Source organism: Girardinichthys multiradiatus, chromosome 24 (genome assembly GCF_021462225.1).
Source record: "Girardinichthys multiradiatus isolate DD_20200921_A chromosome 24, DD_fGirMul_XY1, whole genome shotgun sequence".
Classification (NCBI taxonomy): domain Eukaryota; kingdom Metazoa; phylum Chordata; class Actinopteri; order Cyprinodontiformes; family Goodeidae; genus Girardinichthys; species Girardinichthys multiradiatus.
Window position 1 is genome coordinate 22,804,953 of NC_061816.1, and position 20,291 is coordinate 22,825,243.

At 43.8% G+C, this 20,291-nt stretch overlaps 1 long non-coding RNA gene across 1 annotated transcript in view; it reads left to right on the forward strand.

Annotated features, from left to right (window-relative positions):
* Nucleotides 1-7,638, forward strand: part of LOC124861827 — an 89,080-nt gene extending 81,442 nt beyond the window's left edge. The window contains exons 3-4 of the long non-coding RNA XR_007036762.1: nucleotides 7,165-7,483; nucleotides 7,581-7,638. This is a non-coding gene — a long non-coding RNA (uncharacterized LOC124861827). The remainder of the gene's footprint in view (nucleotides 1-7,164; nucleotides 7,484-7,580) is intronic.
* The last annotated feature ends 12,653 nt before the right edge of the window (nucleotides 7,639-20,291 follow it).

The following is a 20,291-nucleotide window of genomic DNA, read 5'->3' on the forward strand; positions in this document are numbered from 1 at the left end:
GGAAGAGTTCCCAAAAAATAATCAATCAGAATCAAAAGTAACAGAGCTACTCCAACCTGCTGCCACCTTGAACTTTTAAGGTATACTTATTTTTAATTTAGAAAAATAATATAATTATATGCATATTTAAAGTCCCAAAATTGATGAGATATTCAATCCCATAATTAGTAGAGTATTTACACCTTTCACTGGCTTTGTACTGTGTGTGTAATGACTGAACCAGGTCCAGTACAAGGCGTAAGTTATTTTTAAGTCAGTTTCTATCTTTATTGGGTCTGGACCAGTCTATTCTAAGCTCGATTCATAAACATTACATCTGAAAGTCCTTTTTTGACTATGCAGAAGCGACAGCCACAATTTCCTCAACCAAGCTCTGAGACATAATTTGGACATAATCGAATGTCTTTTTCAGACCATCTGTATCTGGCCTCAGGTGTTTGAAGGAACTAGACAGAGGGATTTCTTTATCGAGTGTGCAGTTCAAAGAACACATGATTTATTTTCAAGTGCCTTTACTTCCTGAAAATATTTGTGTTTTTAATTATTTTTATTCTTCCACTCAGCCTTGCTCAATGTGGAGGAGACGAGTCATGTAGCTCACTTTGCTTTTGTATCTTAGAAAGGGAGGTTTTTATGTTTCTGGTGAAGCCAAGCAAGTTTGAACGTATGACCCTTCAAGCTCAACACTCACATTGTATCTTTGTTCAGCTTGACTCTATGAGAGACGCCTTTCCTAATTTTGTTGTGTTTGATTTAAACAATTTTTTGTTTCAATTCAATTCAATTCAAAAATACTTTATTAATCTCAAAGGGAAATTAAATAACAGTACACATAAAGTTCACGCCTTTTGTTCCATTTCCTGTAAAAAATTATCTCTCCAATGTCTCCAATCTCACATTGTCTTACAGTTATAGTTATGTTTTCATACCCTGGCAGAATTTTAAATTTGCTTGGCCATTTATCAGAGAATATGAATGACAATATAACTTTTTTTTCACCTTGGTTGGGTAAAGTCATTTATAATCAGCCAATTGTGTTTGCATTTATTATCAGCCATTAGAAATGATCCAATAAACCAAACGTTAACCCAGTGGCTCCATCCAGGGAAGAAAGCAGTTGATTATAAAATCATTGGGCCAGGAGTTCTTTGAATGGAAAAAATAGAAAGTATACATTGTAAATCATAATAGCAGAATTAATGACTTCAACATGGAAAGAGACGCTGCTCAACCCAAAATATCTGGGTCAAGAATATTTGTCAGAAAACAAAGACAGTACATTAACTTTGTAGCAGCACCAGCTCTGTAAAATTATATATATCAGGAAAGAGGCACAGCTTAGTACAGAACCACTGGAAAAAGTATACTTTCTAGAGGAAAAAAACAAAGAGAGTACATTAAGTTGTGGGTCTAACAGCCTCGTCTATAGTGATGTGGGAAAATGACAGCTAAACAAGAAAGCAGTGGGCCAAGAGAACTTTCTGTTTGAAAAAAGAGAAAGCATATTAAAAGTGGCAGAAGTACATCTGTCAGTGGCTTGATTCAGGAAAGAGACACGTCTAAACCCCACTGTCACTGTGGCAAGAATATATTTTAAGTAAAATTTAAGGAACATTATTTAAGTTAGTGGCAGCAGTAGCTCAGTGAAAGGCTCCATTCAGGAAATAGACATGACAAAACACAAAAACACTGTGATAGAGGTAATTAATAATCATACAGAGTATCATGATTCACACCTGTTTGTGTTTCTGTCAATTACACTCATTTGTTTTTCATGTAGACATCACATATTAGTTGTATTTAAATTTTTTGTTGGGTCCTCTTTGCTGTCTCCCTGGTCCCTGGTACTGTCACATCAGATGTTGCTGAAATGTGTGAACTGAAACAATTACAAAAGCAGCCAAGAGGTGCATAGTCATGCTAGAGGAGCTACAGAGATCCACCGCTCAGGTTACAAAATTTGCCACTATTAATTGTTCACTCCAAAAATCTCGTCACTACGGAAGAGTGGCCAGAGACCATTGTTAGAAAAACCCATTAAAAGTTTCATTTGCACTTCGGCTTAGGTCACGTAGGGGATGCAGAACATACATGGAAGAAGGTGCTTTGCTCTGATGAGCAGAATACGTTTCGGCGTATTTGTAAAATGCATATTGAAAACCCATGTGCCCCGTCCACACAAAGGCGGGTTTGGGAGTATCCGCAAAACCTCTTGGTTGGATAGGGGTCCATATCTAACCCCTGCGCTTCCACGGCGACTAAAGCGCAGTTGGAAAAAGTAGGTTTGCCACAGGTACTTAGTTCCTTGGCAGGGAACAACGAACAGCTCCACCAGAAGAAGCAACTGGTACTGCTCTGCTATAGAGCTAAAAACAGGGCAACCCTGGAGGAGAACGTATTAGACACCTCAAACCAATATGACTGTAATCGAGCTTGTAAGGGGACAAAATGTGGAAAAGATCAAGGGGTCTGTACACTTTTGCAATGCACCATATAATAGCTGAAAAAGAGAGTCTCACAAACAGGGATTCTGCATTTTCTTTAACTCATTTGCTACTGTTTCAGGTGGCAGGGAGTAAAATCATAGGAAAGCAAGCCGGGAGAGGAAACACGGATGTAGAAATGAACAGCTGAAATTTATTCTGGATTCCAGGCTTAGCAAGAACTATTTTAATCCTCTTGTACAGGCACTGAGATATAAGAGCATAGTCTAGACATGTTGCAATCAGGAATCACAATGTATGCATTATACATTTATAAATTAGAGTAGGCAGATCTGTTCAAAACAGGACAGGCAGACAGCTTTTTCAATTATCATTAGCAAGACTGAAGAAAATAAATTCAATGAAATTAAGAAAAAAGACAGAAGACAAAGACCAAAACAAATCTGCAAAAACACTGTGAGATTATACATGCACCACTTTGAAAGTAGGCAGAAGATTATAAAAGAGGAGATTCAGAAGATTTAAGGGGAAGTTGGGAGGAGACGGGGGAAATGAGTGATAGAAAGAGAGAGCGGATAATAAGGAAAGACATCTGTAGCAGTTGTAAGAACATGGATTTGCTGTCTTAATACAGTTACAACACTCCCCAAGGGGAATGGAGGATTAGATATGGTCATTTCATCAGACAGAGGGAGCGGATTAAGAAAAGACTAAAAGACTAGAGGGAAAAATTGATGATAAGAAACCGAGATGGACAAGCGGATTGAGGGGCAGATCGGAGGAGGACATGGAAAATCACTTGGCTTTTATGGAATTGGAACTAAATCTTCACAATCAGAGACCATTTGAGTTGATTTGTGTTTTCTATGACAGGAATATGCATGTGCTGTTTCGTCAGAGGTCCTGGGTTTTAAATCTGCGAAAGGTGAAATGGCCTCCGGAGCTGGAGACATTTCTTCGAGAGCCAGGGTCACTGGCCACACCAGCTGTCCCCACACAGGGGATGGGGACACACACAGACTCACAGAGACACAGACAAATCCAGCTATCAGCAATAGATGGTGTTGATAAAAATATTTAAATATTAACACACAAGTTCAGAACTGTAAGAATTAACTAAAAGATCAGACACAACTCAAACCTTCCAGTCTTCAGCTTTTCTTCCAGATTTCATTTCAATCTGTGAGGACACTTAATGTTATGTAAGGTGGGGTCAATCAGATCGAGAATAAAGAACCTAAGAAGGAATGAGGTGTGCAGGAAAGATGCAGAACAGAAGAGGAGAAAGTGAAACTGGAGAAACTGGAAGGCTGTGAAAGAGTGGGGGCAACGCTTAGCACCCTCAGACATATGGCTGTCTCCTTCTTGATTACACTTCAGCTGGCTGGAAGATTACCAACTCTGTGTGTGCGTTCTCCTGCATATGCTCCAGCATGCCTGTGTCCAAGAACTCACACTGAATCCTGCGAGCGATTACTCAATCCCACTTGACTTCTGCGTGTCCACCACGCTTAGTGTGCCTTAAGAAGTCAGCCGGTTTACACCAGATTAGGAGATGGAGTGTATGTTTGCCCACGTGTATGATAAAACATGTGTTTGTGTATGCTACTTTGGCTGTCTTCTGGATTACTGGCATACTGAATGCAGGATATGTGTTTCTTGACATCAAGATTAGTCCAAGTGATCCCCTGGGTCACAGAGAAGATGAGAAGTGGGATCAGATAGCTTCTGGTTTTCTTTAATCCCACAAACTCACACCAACACTCTGAGCGTGTGGATTTTAACAATTTTCCTGGAATGTTTGAATATTTTTCAGTGTTTGTGTGCTTGTGGTTGCGCTTGTGTGTGGTCTCATCTGGCTGGGGTTTTCTTGGAAGGAAGCACGTCCATATGCTACAAGAAGACCGCCGGTGACCTCGCACCACGACCTCTCTGTGGTCTGCCTCTAACCGCGAAGAGGGCGAGAGACATAGTTTGGCTGAAAGGGAGAGAGAGAGAGGAATGAAATGGGGCGGTGGGCAGAAAGATGGAGGAACATGGAGGGTGCAGGCGAGAGATGCCAAGACAGAGGGAGATAACAGCAGAGAGGCTGCACACTGGGAAAAGGCAGTGCGTTACTTGTCAAGTGCCACAGCATGTTAATGTTTACAAGCAAGTCAAAAGAAACTTAACCAAACGATCCAAATCAGTGGCTGAGATCACAGAATGGAACCATAAATGAAAATGGATGATAAAATAATTGAATATGTATTGAATGTGTAATGTGTACAAGTAATCAGCCAAAATTCAACTTTTTCAAATTTTATTACAAGCTTTCATTTGATTTTATTTGATAAAAACAGAAATGAGAACCTAATTTTAAAGTGGAAGAACAATGATCGTTTTTAGTCAGCAAACAGCACCATGTAGACCACGGATCACAGCAGACGGGTCAGGGAGGAGTTGTGGAGAAGTAAGATTAGGTTATAAAACAATATCCCAAGATTTGAACATCTCACAGAGCTTTCTTCAATCTATCGTCTCAATAAAAAGTATTGCTAAAATGCAAACCCACTTTAACCCCACGGTGGTCTACCTAAACTGGCAGGGAAGGAGACCTTTAACCAGAGAAACTGCCAAAAGACTCTGAAGGTAACTTTGAAGGACATTTGCTAACTTCAGGAGTTTCACAGACTGGTCCGCCAAGGCGTAGTTATTTGTTCGGGAAGAAGAGGAGTGGGGAGAAAACACACTCCTACAAATGCTTCAACACCAGTTGCTCAAAGGATTTCATGACCACAGACAACAGGTCTGTAGTCATTTAACCCCATAATGGTGCATTTCGTGGAGACCGAATGATGGTGGAGTGTTTGAAGCAGAAGGGAACCTCGCACAGCCGCAGAAACTAGTTCAAGATCTGAGTGAAAATTGGGTCAGTTCGTCAGTGCAGACTTTCAGGCAGAAGGAAATACCCTCAGGTCCTGAAAGTTTTTTCTGATTTACATCTTCCTCAGTGATCTTTAGTGCAGGCAGAGGGCATGGGGGTTGTGGAGTTGTTGACCGGGAGTGCAGGTAGCCCTTTTGTGTGGGACTGAGGTGTGAATGGCTGGTTTCCGAACCTATAAAAAAAGCTGTCAGTTAGTCAAGAGGTCATCACAACATGGAGAGGACGGGCTTTTCTCTAATCTCATTCGTTAATTTGAGGATTACATGTAAAAAATTATTTTTCTAAGTATTTTTGTGTAAAATAACTGGTGAATATGTTTCAAGAGATATCCATGTGTATTTAAAGTATGCCAGTCAGTTTTGAGAGTGTGAGGAAGCTGAGGCTTGAAGAGAAACTGAGCTCACAAAGCAGGACACAGAAATATTAATTTAGCAAAAAAAAAAAAGCCATAGGTCATGTTTTAGTTATTTGTATTTCAGCAATGAATAGACATCACCTGAGGGTGGTGAAAAGAATAAGAATAAGCAAAAACGTGTGCACACAGATGTGTGAAAAAACTGGGACACCCTCTGACAGCCTGTGTGTTTTTTGACATAATTAAACATATGGATCTTTAATATCAATTTAACAATACTGAAATAATCAAGTAATTTAAATAAACAAGAAAAGCTGAATAAAAAGTGTTTAAAACTTTTGTAAAATTTTGTAAAAAAAAAAAACGTTAAAAAATGTATCTAAAAAAGATACAATAATTACATTGATGCTGCTAAAATAATAAATTAGGTTTTAAGAAATACACACATTGTGAGAGGTAGAAACACAGGTAGTTGTTTGTCTGAATTAAATGACAATCATTGACAACTGTTTTGTCATTTCAATTTATTCTTTTTAAATGTGGCGTAAATGCTACTTCAAGCAAAAGCAGTGCAATGAATTTAAAGTTAGTGTCAGCTAAAGCAGTAGATCCTATTAAAGTACTTTTAGCAGATGTGCAAAGTGGTGGAAGACTAAAGCAAACCATGCCTTGTAAATGTTTTCAAGTAAACATGCTCATTGAGGAAAATTATCTTGTTTTTTCCAATAGAAGTTCAGAATAGTTAGCTGCACTGCTTTCAGAGGAAGCACCAGATGCTGTTCACCATTTCAATCCCATTATTACTTATGTTTTGCTCGAAGGAAGAGTGATAAAGTGCCAGAGTGGAGCTGAGTGACATGTATGAGATTCCAAGGTGTACAACTTTCCAGGCAACCAAAACCAGTAAGGGATGAGACGTCTGTTCAGAAAGTTGGAGGAAACACTACCTAAAGCTCATCCCGTTCATAAATATTATACTCCTTCGCGCTGATCTGTCCGTCTCGGTCCTGGTCGCTCTTCCAGAAGATGTCGGTGAGCTATTTAGTTTGTTAATGGAAAGGTAACCTTAATTTACTTCTGTTGTGATCTGGTTTTATGTAGAAAATAAAACTAACTTGACGTCAAAGAGGGTATGGTGGGGGATGTTGGGGGGGCAACATAATGGTAGAGGAAATACTTCATATTGTCGGGGTTTTGGATTCTGTGTGTGTGTTTTGTTTTTGTTTGCACTTTGTTTTCAGTTTCCAGATGGTGCTGGAGTTTCTCAGGTGGGTGACAGGTGCGACTGATCTGCTGATTGTATTGGAGGAGTATTTAAGCAGGAGGCTGCCAGCACTTCGATGCCAGAGTGTTTGCCTTCAGTGGTAACAAGCTCAGCCACCTCTAAGCTATGCTTCGTTTCTGGTCTCTAAGCTAATGTTGTTTATATTTCTTTGCAGGCAGAAACCTGAACCTTTTGATCATTCTTTGTTGAACATTGACTTTGGTCCCAGAAGTTTCTGGACGATCAAGATTACCTACGTTTGGTGGATTTCGTTCCCAAGGATCAAGCTGGCAGCTTCCTGTTATTCTCCATCACCTGAACCAAGGCAGAACCGTACCCTGTCCACCCTCCAATGCAAGTACCTGAACATTTAACTAAATCCTGAACTCACCAGAACTCACTCTTCAGCTCCAGCAAAACCATCTGGATTACTCCGCTTCGCACACCTGGGTCCCGACTCCCTCTACCCCTGGCGACCTGACGGCATTTGTTTAGTAAGCCATTTTCCTGATTACAGAAATTACCTCACGTTATGTTTTGCAACATATCAGTTCCCTGTTTCACCAGTTCTCTTCCCCTCTCTTCATACAGTTGGTGAATTTACCCGTTCATGTCCCAGACTCACTGGCTGTAAATAAACACCTTTCACTTACTCAGTTGTTTCCTTGAGTGTTCTTCCGCATGTGGGTCGGATCTATAGTGCCGGTTCTTAACAGATTTGTGAAAAAGAAAAACAGATCTGTCTGAACTAGTGGTGGGATGTGATTAAAAAAGTTAATTTATTAGCGGACGTATAATTTATTAGTTAGCACATAGCAATATTTCACACAGTAACAATTAATTATGCGTGACAACTAAATCCACAGTCCATCAGACTATATCATATTTTTGTTTTACACAGCGTCCGTCCATCTCTTCTCTGCCACGGCAGGAACACCGTAATTACACACCCTTTCTAGTCAATGAGAGCGTTTACACTGCCTCCGCAGTGGTGTGTGCACGGCCATCGGCCCAATTATGACTTGAATTTTGCTTGAGGGGTCTGAAACATTGTTAAGTTGGCAACAGTGTGTGTGCTTTTGAGTTTGTGCATCTTCTTCACAGTTGGCAAAGGAACCTTAGGTGCCTTACTGTCACCTACTTGGTTAGAGTGTGTGAATCACTGGTCCCAGACGACCAGTAATGACGAAACTGAGAAAAATCCGTTTTGTTTTTTTAATGCTTATTTGTTCTTTAATTATTTGAAACTATTGGATTAAAATCCAAGAAATAGTCAAAATGCATTTGATTCAGGCTAAATCCTAAAGACGGGTGGAAAAACTCCCTACAAAAACCTACAAAAAAAACATGACTGCAACTAAGCCAAATTATTTCTGAAATAAAATCTTCCACAAGAATGTAATATTATATAGTTTTAAGAAAATGTTGACATTTTTTGACTGCAATAAAAGTGCTTTCCTAATGATCATCTTTGAATCATAATGCTGGCCCTTTATCAGGGATAACAGCTGCCGTCGTCCCCTACCAGAAAACTTTGTCCCACCTTCGATGACATCAGTTCCGACCTCCACTCACAGCAACTGATAATTCCAGGACACAGCCAGAAGCTGGCTTGTCCAGCTCTGTTAAACATTTAGCCCCCCATTGCTGCATTGGAAGGGCAGTGTCTGCAAACACTGCTGCACCCACACCTTCCACCCTTCAAGCTAAAACCATTTCCACTAATGGGAGTTGTGACATCAGCTGGGATAGTCTGGCAGTGCTAGTTCTTATTCAGGGAGACCAACAGAACATAAAACTGAAGCATGATAGTGATTTCTGTGCATTGCAATTAAATCTTTGGTGAAATATTTGCACAGAGGTCACTGTGGATGAGGGAGATAAACTCTGAGCTTGAAATTAAGCTGCCTGCACTTCAAAAAAGCTGATTTCTCATCTGCCCACCATTCAGATATCCCTTGCTCTTTTTCTCAAATACATTACATTCCTAATGGATTTATTCTGAGAGAGACTATCGATGAAGACAAAACACTGAAGGGTAAACAGGAGTTAAGGGGGAAGTTGAAGAGTTAGGTGTCACCAGAGGAGTGGATATGGGGATTAGGTGGAGTGAGGCGACTCTTGGCAGAGCTCAGTGATAATCCTGTGCCTGTGTGAATGATTAGCATATATACTAAACACTTCAATTCTATCAGCTAACACTGAGAAGCTGAGATAACTAACACATGACATGCACCTTGCTCCAAATCTACCCCTGCCTCTGTATGTCTTCTGTCTCCTGCTGTTGCCCTTCCTGTTGTTCTATTTCATTTAATACACCCTTTCCCTCCCAACGCTTTAAAAGTTTCCTTGCTCTCTTATTTACCCTGCTTTTACTTCTAATTTTCCCTTTAGTAGTTTTATCTGGATTCAACCAAAAAAGACAATAAATTGTATCTTGGAGGCAAGCTGCTGGTAACAAAGTGTCTGACAATCCAGTTCAAAACTGGAAAGGTAGGAAAGATAGGAAAGGTTTGATTTTGTTAATATCAATAAAGATTGTTTTCCACTGATCATTCAAAAGTGGTAACTAGTGGAAGGTATAATTAATTTTAAACATGCCATTATTTCTAATGAACATATAAATTGATACTTCTTTTACAAGAAAAACTAACTTTTGGTTGAATAAAATAATGATATCAAAAATCTGCCAGATGTATGATTAATTTTGGACCTGTCTGTCTGCCTCTGTCCTCATTTTACACTTGACTATATCTTTCACTTTGTTGTAAATATTACAATATAAACTCAAACCTCATGCACAACAAAACTAAACTGACTGATAAATTGTCAAAGTCGACACCTAGGGAGCGACAATCAGGAAGCCGCAGCCTAATTAATTTAGTCAATTCTAACGTTGCCCTCCAACTATCGTATAGCAGAATTAACAGCAAATACTTTGTTACTGCTGTGTTCATTATGTCACCAGCAGGTGGCATGAGTGCAGAGATATGATTGCACAGATATGTAAGAGAGAAGAAGACAAAATAAAGAAGAGTAAAAAGCAGAACATGGCACTGTGAGCGGTGCATGGAGTCCACGTGCACTGTCCTCGGATGTTTGAGGTTTCATAGTCAAGCGTACCAATTTTCTACATTTCTGGTGACAAATTCTTACGTTTTCCACACTTTCTGCCATGGCGTCTTTGGACGGGGAGGCAGAGCTAATTTGCTGTGTAGCTTTGGAAAAACAGAAAAAAAGAAGTTGGTAATAAAGGCCATTCCAGTGCGGTGCACAATGGCTGTAGACGCTACACATACTCACGACTGGTTGCTCGGAGCAGTGTGTTACATATAGCAGTTATAAATTGGGTGAGGATTTTGTGAGCAGACGTGTTTAGACTATTGGTGGAAATAATAAATTATTTAAAAGCTTCCTAATTATTAATTTCTATTAATTATATTTTTGGCAAATAGCAATGTTTTACACGATAAGCAAAGTTTTTAAATTCAAGTAATGTTAGTTAACAACTGAATCAATGAGTAGACATACACGTGAACTTAAACAGTCACGTCAAGCGTAGACTTACTTAAATTAGCTCCGAACCCCATCAGGCTACACTGTTTGAGTTAAACAGGATAGTTGTAGCTGACCTTTGCATTTAACTATACTTCAGATTCAGATTAGTTTTCATATCAAATACGGTGTTTTGGTAATAAAAAACTAACTTGACATTTCATTACACATGGCATCTTTTTCTATAAAAATCTGACTCAAAATAAAATTTTGTTAAACTATAGCACCTGTTTTCATTTCCCAAAGTAGATGCAGTCAATCAAAGTGCAAAACATTATAAGTGCAAAACTGCATTTATAATGTCTCCCATTTCTATAATTTGGCTTTTATAGAGTACATTTATCATTCCGGAGTTGAATGTTAGCATTCAGGCCATGCATTTTCTTCCCTTTATGTGTAGAATAGGATATACAGGTCCTTCTCAAAATATTAGCATATTGTGATGAAGTTCATTATTTTCCATAATGTCATGATGAAAATTTTACATTCATATATGTTAGATTCATTGCACACTAACTGAAATATTTCAGGTATTTTATTGTCTTAATACAGATGATTTTTGCATACAGCTCATGAAAACCCAAAATTCCTATCTCACAAAATTAGCATATTTCATCCGACCAATAAAAGAAAAGTGTTTTTAATACAAAAAACGTCAACCTTCAAATAATCATGTACAGTTATGCACTCAATACTTGGTCGGGAATCCTTTTGCAGAAATGACTGCTTCAATGTGGCGTGGCATGGAGGCAATCAGCCTATGGTACTGCTGAGGTCTTATGGAGGCCCAGGATGCTTCGATAGCGGCCTTTAGCTCATCCAGAGTGTTGGGTCTTGAGTCTCTCAACATTCTCTTCACAATATCCCACAGATTCTCTATGGGGTTCAGGTCAGGAGAGTTGGCAGGCCAATTGAGCACAGTGATACCATGGTCAGTAAACCATTTACCAGTGGTTTTGGCACTGTGAGAAGGTGCCAGGTCGTGCTGAAAAATGAAATCTTCATCTCCATAAAGCTTTTCAGCAGATGGAAGCATGAAGTGCTCCAAAATCTCCTGATAGCTAGCTGCATTGACCCTGCCCTTGATAAAACACAGTGGACCAACAAGATTCTGTGACACGGCACCCCAGACCATCACTGACTTGTGGGTACTTGACACTGGACTTCTGGCATTTTGGCATTTCCTTCTCCCCAGTCTTCCTCCAGATTCTGGCACCTTGATTTCCGAATGACATGCAGAATTTGCTTTCATCCGAAAAAAGTACTTTGGACCACTGAGCAACAGTCTGCTTCTCTGTAGCCCAGGTCAGGCGCTTCTGCCGCTGTTTCTGGTTCAAAAGTGGCTTGACCTGGGGAATGCGGCACCTGTAGCCCATTTCCTGCACACACCTGTGCACAGTGGCTCTGGATGTTTCTACTCCAGACTCAGTCCACTGCTTCCGCAGGTCCCCCAAGGTCTGGAATCAGCCCTTCTCCACAATCTTCCTCAGGCTCCGGTCACCTCTTCTCGTTGTGCAGCGTTTTCTGCTACACTTTTTCCTTCCCACAGACTTCCCACTGAGGTGCCTTGATACAGCACTCTGGGAACAGCCTATTCGTTCAGAAATTTCTTTCTGTGTCTTACCCTCTTGCTTGAGGGTGTCAATAGTGGCCTTCTGGACAGCAGTCAGGTCGGCAGTCTTACCCATGATTGAGGTTTTGAGTGATGAACCAGGCTGGGAGTTTTAAAGGCCTCAGGAATCTTTTGCAGGTGTTTAGAGTTAACTCGTTGATTAAGATGATTAGGTTCATAGCTCGTTTAGAGACCCTTTTATCGATATGCTAATTTTGTGAGATATGAATTTTGGGTTTTCATGAGCTGTATGCCAAAATCATCCGTATTAAAACAATAAAAGACCTGAAATATTTCAGTTAGTGTGCAATGAATCTAAAATATATGAATGTTAAATTTTCATCATGACATTATGGAAAATAATGAACTTTATCACAATATGCTAATATTTTGAGAAGGACCTGTACATTAAACAAAAAACAAAAAATGTCAGAATGGCAGATAGGGAACAGAATATCCATCAAATGACCAAGCAAAAAAAAGTTACATAAGGTCAGGCAACATATTTTCATCGACATCACATCTGATTTCATCTATTGAAACACACTTGGGATAGAATGGTTTGGCATGTTGGATCCTTCTTTGGTGCCACACCTAGTGCCCATAGCATCACAATGGGACATGTGATCATATGGTGGGTGACAAATTCTTACGTTTTCCACACTTTCTGCCATGGCGTCTTTGGACGGGGAGGCAGAGCTAATTTGCTGTGTAGCTTTGGAAAAACAGAAAAAAAGAAGTTGGTGATAAAGGCCATTCCAGTGCGGTGCACAATGGCTGTAGACGCTACACATACTCACGACTGGTTGCTCGGAGCAGTGTGTTACATATAGCAGTTATAAATTGGGTGAGGATTTTGTGAGCAGACGTGTTTAGACTATTGGTGGAAATAATAAATTATTTAAAAGCTTCCTAATTATTAATTTCTATTAATTATATTTTTGGCAAATAGCAACGTTTTACACGATAAGCAAAGTTTTTAAATTCAAGTAATGTTAGTTAACAACTGAATCAATGAGTAGACATACACGTGAACTTAAACAGTCATGTCAGGTGTAGACTTACTTAAATTGGCTCCGAACCCCATCAGGCTACACTGTTTGAGTTAAACAGGACTGTTGTAGCTAACCTTTGGTCGGGTGTATACTGGCAGCGACATGTTTGATACAAGAGGTGACCCTGTGTTGGAGTCATCCATTTTGGTCACACATTTTGACATGCACAGCTCAACAGACGTCGCAGCTCTGACGTCACCAAGAGTATAAAACCCACAGGAGATGAAGTTTCGTTGGCATTTCCTGCGTGTCTCACAGGACAGCACAACGGAGGCGCAAATCTGGAGAGACAAAAGCTCGCAGGCAAACTTTTGCTCCACAAGGCCATTCCCGGAAGAGCTTGAAAGCTGGTAATGTTTGATACAAGAAGGTCAGAAGATTCATAACCGAACGAAGACCACGACGACAGCCAGGTTTTATTTCCAAGGAGATGAGTTTCCTCCTTGTTGATTCAGTCGACTAAATGGTTCTTCATATTTTCCCCTCCTGGACGGATGAGAAGTTACCGTTTTTTTTTTCTTGATTTGATCACGGACGCGGTCTTCTCCTGTGTTGTGTTTTTGCACTGAATGAAATCAGTTCCAAAACAGCAGCTTTTATATGTGTGAGTGTAATTGTATGAACTTGAGTTGTAACCTTTTTGTTGAATTTAAGCAGGTATCAGCTGTGGTTTTCCCAGTTTACCCAACATAAATCAACTATATTTCAATTAGCTCTTTTTATTTTAACATATTAAGGACTCCTGGAGGAGTGCTTCTGTGTTTGTATGTGTCCGCTCTGTCCTCTAAAAAAATCACAATTGGTTGCTCAAACTGAGCCTGGTTCTGCAGGAGATTTTTCCAGTTTAAGGGGAGTGGTTCCTTTCCACCACTGCAACATGTTTGCTCAGAATGAGATATTGCTGCCCCTCCTTGAACCGCCACCTTAACGTGGTGGAGGGGTTTGAGTGCTCAAATGATCCTAGAGGCTATGTTGTCTGGGGCCTAAATGTCCCTGGTAGGGTCTCCCATGGCAAACAGGCTCTAGGTGATGGGTCAGACAAAGAGCGGTTCAGGAATCCCTCATGAGGACAAAAATATCGAGGCACGTGACGTCGCCCGGTACGGCGGAGTCGGGGTCCCACCCTAGAGCCAGGCCTGGGGTCGGGACTCGCCGGAGAGCGCCTGGTGGCCGGACTTCTCCTCGCGAGACCCGGCCTGGCCAAGCCCGAACGAGAGACGCGCGGCCATCCCCCAGTGGACCCACCACCTGCAGGGGGAACCGTGAGGGACCGGCGCAAAGAGGATTGGGTGGCGGACAAAGGTGGAGACCTCAGCGGCCCGATCCCCGGATGCTTAGGGTGGCTCTAGGGATGTGGAATGTCACCTCGCTGGGGGAGAAGGAGCCTGAGCTTGTGCGGGAGGTTGAGAGATATCGACTAGAAATAGTCGGGCTCGCCTCCACGCACAGTGTGGGCTCTGGAACCCATTTCCTTGAGAGGGCTTGGACTCTCTTCTACTCTGGAGTGGCACACGGGTAGAGGCGGCGGGCTGGTGTAGGTTGGCTTGTTGCCCCCAGCTCAGCCGTCTCGTGTTGGGGTTTACCCCAATGGATGAGAGGGTCGTATCCCTGCGCCTTCGGGTTGGGGATAGGTCTCTCACTGTCGTCTCGGCCTATGGGCCGAGCGGTAGTGCGGAGTACGCGGCCTTCTTGGTGTCCCTGTCGGGGTTGATGGATAGTGCCCCTCCCGGGGACTCCATTATTCTGCTGGGGGACTTTAACGCCCACGTGGGAAATGACAGTGACACCTGGAGAGGTGTGATCGGGAGGAATGGCCACCCCGATCTGAATCCGAGTGGTGTTTTGTTATTGGACTTCTGTGCTAGTCACGGATTGTCCATAATGAACACCATGTTCAAACATAAGGGTGTCCATCAGTGCACTTGGCACCTGTACAACCTAGGCAGGAGGTCGATGATCGACTTTGTTGTCGTATCATCAGATACGTCATGATACGCGCCGACGATGGCAGCCTCGGAGCTTCGCTCTCTCTTTGTTTTTGTATTTTGTGTGTTTTTATGTTTTTCGAGCCACAGTTCTGTGGTGTCGGGCCACAATCCTGTGGTCTCATTCAGTAGAGAGGAACTTCTCAACATCAGAGAGTCCTCTCTTGAGATTTTTTCACCATCTTTTATCGATCCAAGGTTCACTGAGCTCCTGGCAAGCGGAGCTGCGGCACTATACGGGATTCTGCGCAGGAAACGTCGAAGGGGAAAGCGTGCTGGTGTGCTGGTAAAGCTCCGCAAAAGAGGACTTCGCACACCACTGCCTTCAATCCACCTGGCAAATGTCCGCTCTCTAAACAACAAGATGGACGAGCTGCTTCTCCTCACCGGTAAAAACACGGATCTCCGTGGATCAGCGGTTCTCTGCTTCACCGAGACATGGCTGAGTGAAAACATCCCGGACCGCACACTGCTGATGCCGGACTTCCAGCTGCTCAGAGCGGATCGCAGCGCGGACCTATCGGGGAAGAGGCGAGGAGGCGGAATCTGCTTTTATATAAACGAAGGTTGGTGCAGAGATGTAAAAGTGCTGGGAAAAACATGTAGCCCGGATCTGGAGTCATTTTCCATAATCTATAAACCGTTTTATTCACCGAGAGACTTTTCCTCGTTTATAATAATTGACTCATATTTTCCACCGCATGGCTGCACATCTGCCGCGGAAATACATCTTGCTAAGCTAATTACAGACGTGGAGAAAAAATACACGGACTCTTTCATCATAATACTGGGAGATTTTAACAGTGCAAACCTCTCCAAAGAACTCCCCAAATACAGACAGCATATTAAGTGTCCCACCAGAGACAAAAACACACTGGACCATTGTTACACAGCTTTAAAGGACTCATATCATGCTGTTACCAGGGCTGCTCTGGGTTTTCGGATCATTATCTAATCCACCTCATCCCAACCTACAGACAGAGACTAAGAGCTTCCAAACCCAAGGTTCACACTGTTAAGAAGTGGACTGAGGAATCAAAGCAGATGCTACAGGCCTGCTTTGAATGCACAGACTGGACTGTTTTTGAAAAACTTCAGCCACTGACCTAAACCAACTAACTGATGTGGTGACATCATACATCAGTTTCTGTGAGGACATGTGTGTGCAGACCAACACCTTCTGCACCTTTGGGAATAACAAGCCATGGTTTACTCAACACCTCAGGAACCTGCGCAGGGAAAAGGAAGAAGCTCACAGCAGTGGAGATTGGGCGCGGTACAGGCAGGCCAGGAACAAACTAACAAAAGAGATCAAAGCAGCCAAGAGAAGCTACAGTGAGAAGCTTAAGAACAGCCTTTCTACTGGTGATACTTCGGCTGTATGGACCGGTCTGAGAAACCTGACTGCCTACAAGAGCCCTTCCACCCATCCTGAACAGAGTCGTCTCCTGGCCAACCGTCTGAATGGCTTCTACTGCAGACATGACAAGAAGCCATTCACACCTCAAATCATCCCCTCTACATCCCATTCAGGAACAAATTCCTCCCATAAAGCAACCAACCCCCCACCTTCAGATCTTCTGCCTGCACTAAAGATCTCCGAGGAAGATGTAAATAGGCTCTTTCAGCGCATGAAAACAAAGAAAGCTGGAGGACCTGATATCGTCTCCCCAGATTGCCTGAAAGCCTGTGCAAATCAACTCGCTCCGATCTTCACAAGGATCTTCAACAAGTCACTGGAGAAATGTGATGTCCCCTCCTGCCTCAAACGATCCACCATCATCCCGGTTCCCAAGAAACCCACCATCGTAGGATTAAATGACTACAGGCCTGTAGCCCTGACGTCTGTGGTCATGAAATCCTTTGAGCGGCTGGTGTTGAAGCACCTGAAAGACATCACAGGCCCCCTGCTGGACCCCCTGCAGTTTGCTTACCGAGCAAACAGGTCGGCAGATGATGCTGTTAACTTAGGTCTACACTTCATCCTGCAACACCTCGACCGTCCAGGGACGTATGCCAGGATCCTGTTTGTAGACTTCAGCTCGGCCTTCAACACCATCATAACAGACATCCTCCACCAGAAGCTCACCCAGCTCAACGTCCCAGCCTCCACCTGTCAGTGGATCAACAGCTTCCTGACGGACCAACAGCAGCAGGTGAGACTGGGGAACATCTTCTCCCGATCCAGATCAATAAGTACTGGTGCCCCCCAGGGGTGTGTTCTATCCCCTCTCCTCTTCTCTCTGTACACAAATGACTGCACCTCATCGAACTCGTCCGTGAAACTCTTTAAGTTTGCAGACGACACCACTGTTATTGGACTGATCCAGGACGGTGATGAGTCTGCATACAGACAGCAGGTGGATCGGCTGGTACACTGGTGCGGTCAGAACTACCTTGAACTTAACCCACTCAAGACTGTGGAAATGGTGGTGGACCTTCGGAGAACACCACCCCCATACACCCCCCTCACCATCCTCAACAACACTGTATCGGCCGTGGACCACTTCATGGTCTTAGGAACCACCATCTCTGAGGACCTGAGATGGTCTTCACACATAGACACTGTTCGAAAGAAGGCCCAGCAGAGACTGAACTTCCTGAGGCAACTCAAGAAGTTCAACCTTCCACAGGAGCTGTTGGTCATTTTCTACACTGCCATCATTCAGTCTGTCCTGTCTTCATCCATCTCAGTGTGGTTTGGCTCATCCACAAAACAGGACAGGTCCAGACTGCAACGAATAATCAGGGCTGACCTTCCCTCCATCCAGGACTTATACAGGTCTAGGGTCAGAAAAAGAGCTGCTAAAATCGCTGCCGACCCCACACACCCTGCACATAAACTGTTTAGAGTTTTACCTTCAGGCCGCCGCTACAGAGCACTGTTCACTAAAACCAGCCGCCACAGAGACAGTTTCTTCCCCCAGGCTGTTTCTCTGATGAACATTCAATAGAGTACAAAACAACAGCATACAGATGTTGCAAATGCACCTTTTTTGTTAGATATGTGTATATTGTACATTGTAAATTGTAAATTTGTATATTCTGTAATGCAGAATATTGAATTGTACATTGTATATTGTACATTGTAAATTGTAAATTTGTATATTCTGTAATGCAAAAACAGAACAAAAGAGCAAAGTGTACCAGAGTCAAATTCCTTGTTTGTATGCATGAACTTGGCAATAAAGCTGATTCTGATTCTGATTCTGATCAGACCTTCGGCCGCATGTTTTGGACACTTGGGTGAAGAGAGGGGCTGAGCTGTCCACTGATCACCACCTGGTGGTGAATTGGATTTGCTGGAGGAGGAAAAAGCCGGACAGACTTGGCAGGCCCAAGCACATAGTGAGGGTCTGCTGGGAACGCCTGGCGGAGCCCTCGGCCAGGAGCCCTCGGCCTTGAGCCCTCGGCCAGGAGCCGTCGGCCAGGGATGTATTCAACTCCCACCTCCGGGAGAGCTTCGACCAGATCCCGGGGGATGTTGGAGACATAGAGTCAGAGTGGACCATGTTCTCCGCATCTATTGTCGAAGCTGCTGCCCGTAGCTGCGGCCGTAAGGTCTGCGGTGCCTGTCGCGGCAGCAATCCCAGAACCCGGTGCAGTAAGGGATGCTGTCAAGCTGAAGAAGGAGTCCTATCGGCTGTGGTTGGCTTGTGTGACTCCTGAGGCGGCTGACGGGTAACGTGAGGCCAAGCGTGCTGCGGCCCGGGCTGCGGCAGAGGCAAAAACCCAGGCCTGAGAGGAGTTCTGTGAGGCCATGGAGATGGAATACCGGTTGGCCTCGAAGCGATTCTGGCAAACCGTCCGGCGCCTCAGGACTGGGAAGCAGTGCTTCGCCAACACTGTTTATAGTGGGGGTGGGAGGCTGCTAACCTCGACTGAGGACATTATCGGGCGGTGGAAGGAGTACTTCGAGGATCTCCTCAATCCTGCCATCACGCATTCCATGGTGGAAACAGGGGCTGGGGACTCGGGGTTGGACTCTTTCATCACCCAGGCTGAAGTCACCGAGGTGGTTAAAAAGCTCCGCGGTGGCAAGGCTTCGGGGGTGGATGAGATCTGCCCTGAGTACCTCAAATCTCTGGATGTTGTTGGGCTGTCATGGTTGACACGCCTCTTCAACATTGCGTGGCAGTCGGGGACAGTGCCTCTGGACTGGCAGACCGGGGTGGTGGTCCCCATTCATAAGAAGGGGGACCAGAGGGTGTGTTCCAACTACAGGGGGATCACACACTTCAGCCTCCCTGGTAAGGCCTACGCCAGGGTATTGGAGAGGAGAGTCCGGCCGATAGTCGAGCCTCGGCTTCAGGAGGAGCAGTGTGGTTTTCGTCCCAGCCGTGGAACATTGGACCTGCTCTATACCCTCTACAGGGTGCTTGAGGTGTTCATGGGAGTTTGCCCAACCGGTTCACATATGTTTTGTGGACCTGGAGAAGGCATTCGACTGTGTCCCTCATGATGCCCTTTGGGGGGTGCTCCAGGAGTATGGAATCGGGGGCCCTTTATTAGGGGTCATCCGGTCCCTGTACGAGCAGAGCAGGAGTTTGGTCCGCATTGCCGGCACTTAGTCGGACCTGTTCCCGGTGCATGTTGGAGTCCGGCAGGGCTGCCCTTTGTCACCGGTCCTGTTCATAACTTTTATGGACAGGATTTCTACATGCAGCCAAGGGCCGGAGGGGGTCTGGTTTGGGGACCAGTAGATTTCGTCTCTTCTTTTTGCAGATTACGTGGTCCTGCTGGCCCCCTCTAGCCAAGACCTACAGCATGCGCTGTGGCGGTTCGCAGCCGAGTGTGAAGCGACTGGGATGAAGATCAGCTCCTCAGAGGCCGAGGCCATGGTACTCGACCGGAAAAGGGTGGCTTATCCTCTTCAGGTTGGAGGGGAGTTCCTGGCTCAAGTGGAGGAGTTTAAGTATCTCGGGGTCTTGTTCACGAGTGGGGGAAAAATGGAGCGAGAGATCGACAGACGGATCGGTGCGGCTGCCGCAGTAATGGGGGCACTGTGCCGGTCCGTTTTGGTGAAGAGACAGCTGAGCCGAAAAGCATAGCTCTCAATTTACCGGTCGGTCTACGTTCCTACCCTCACCTATGG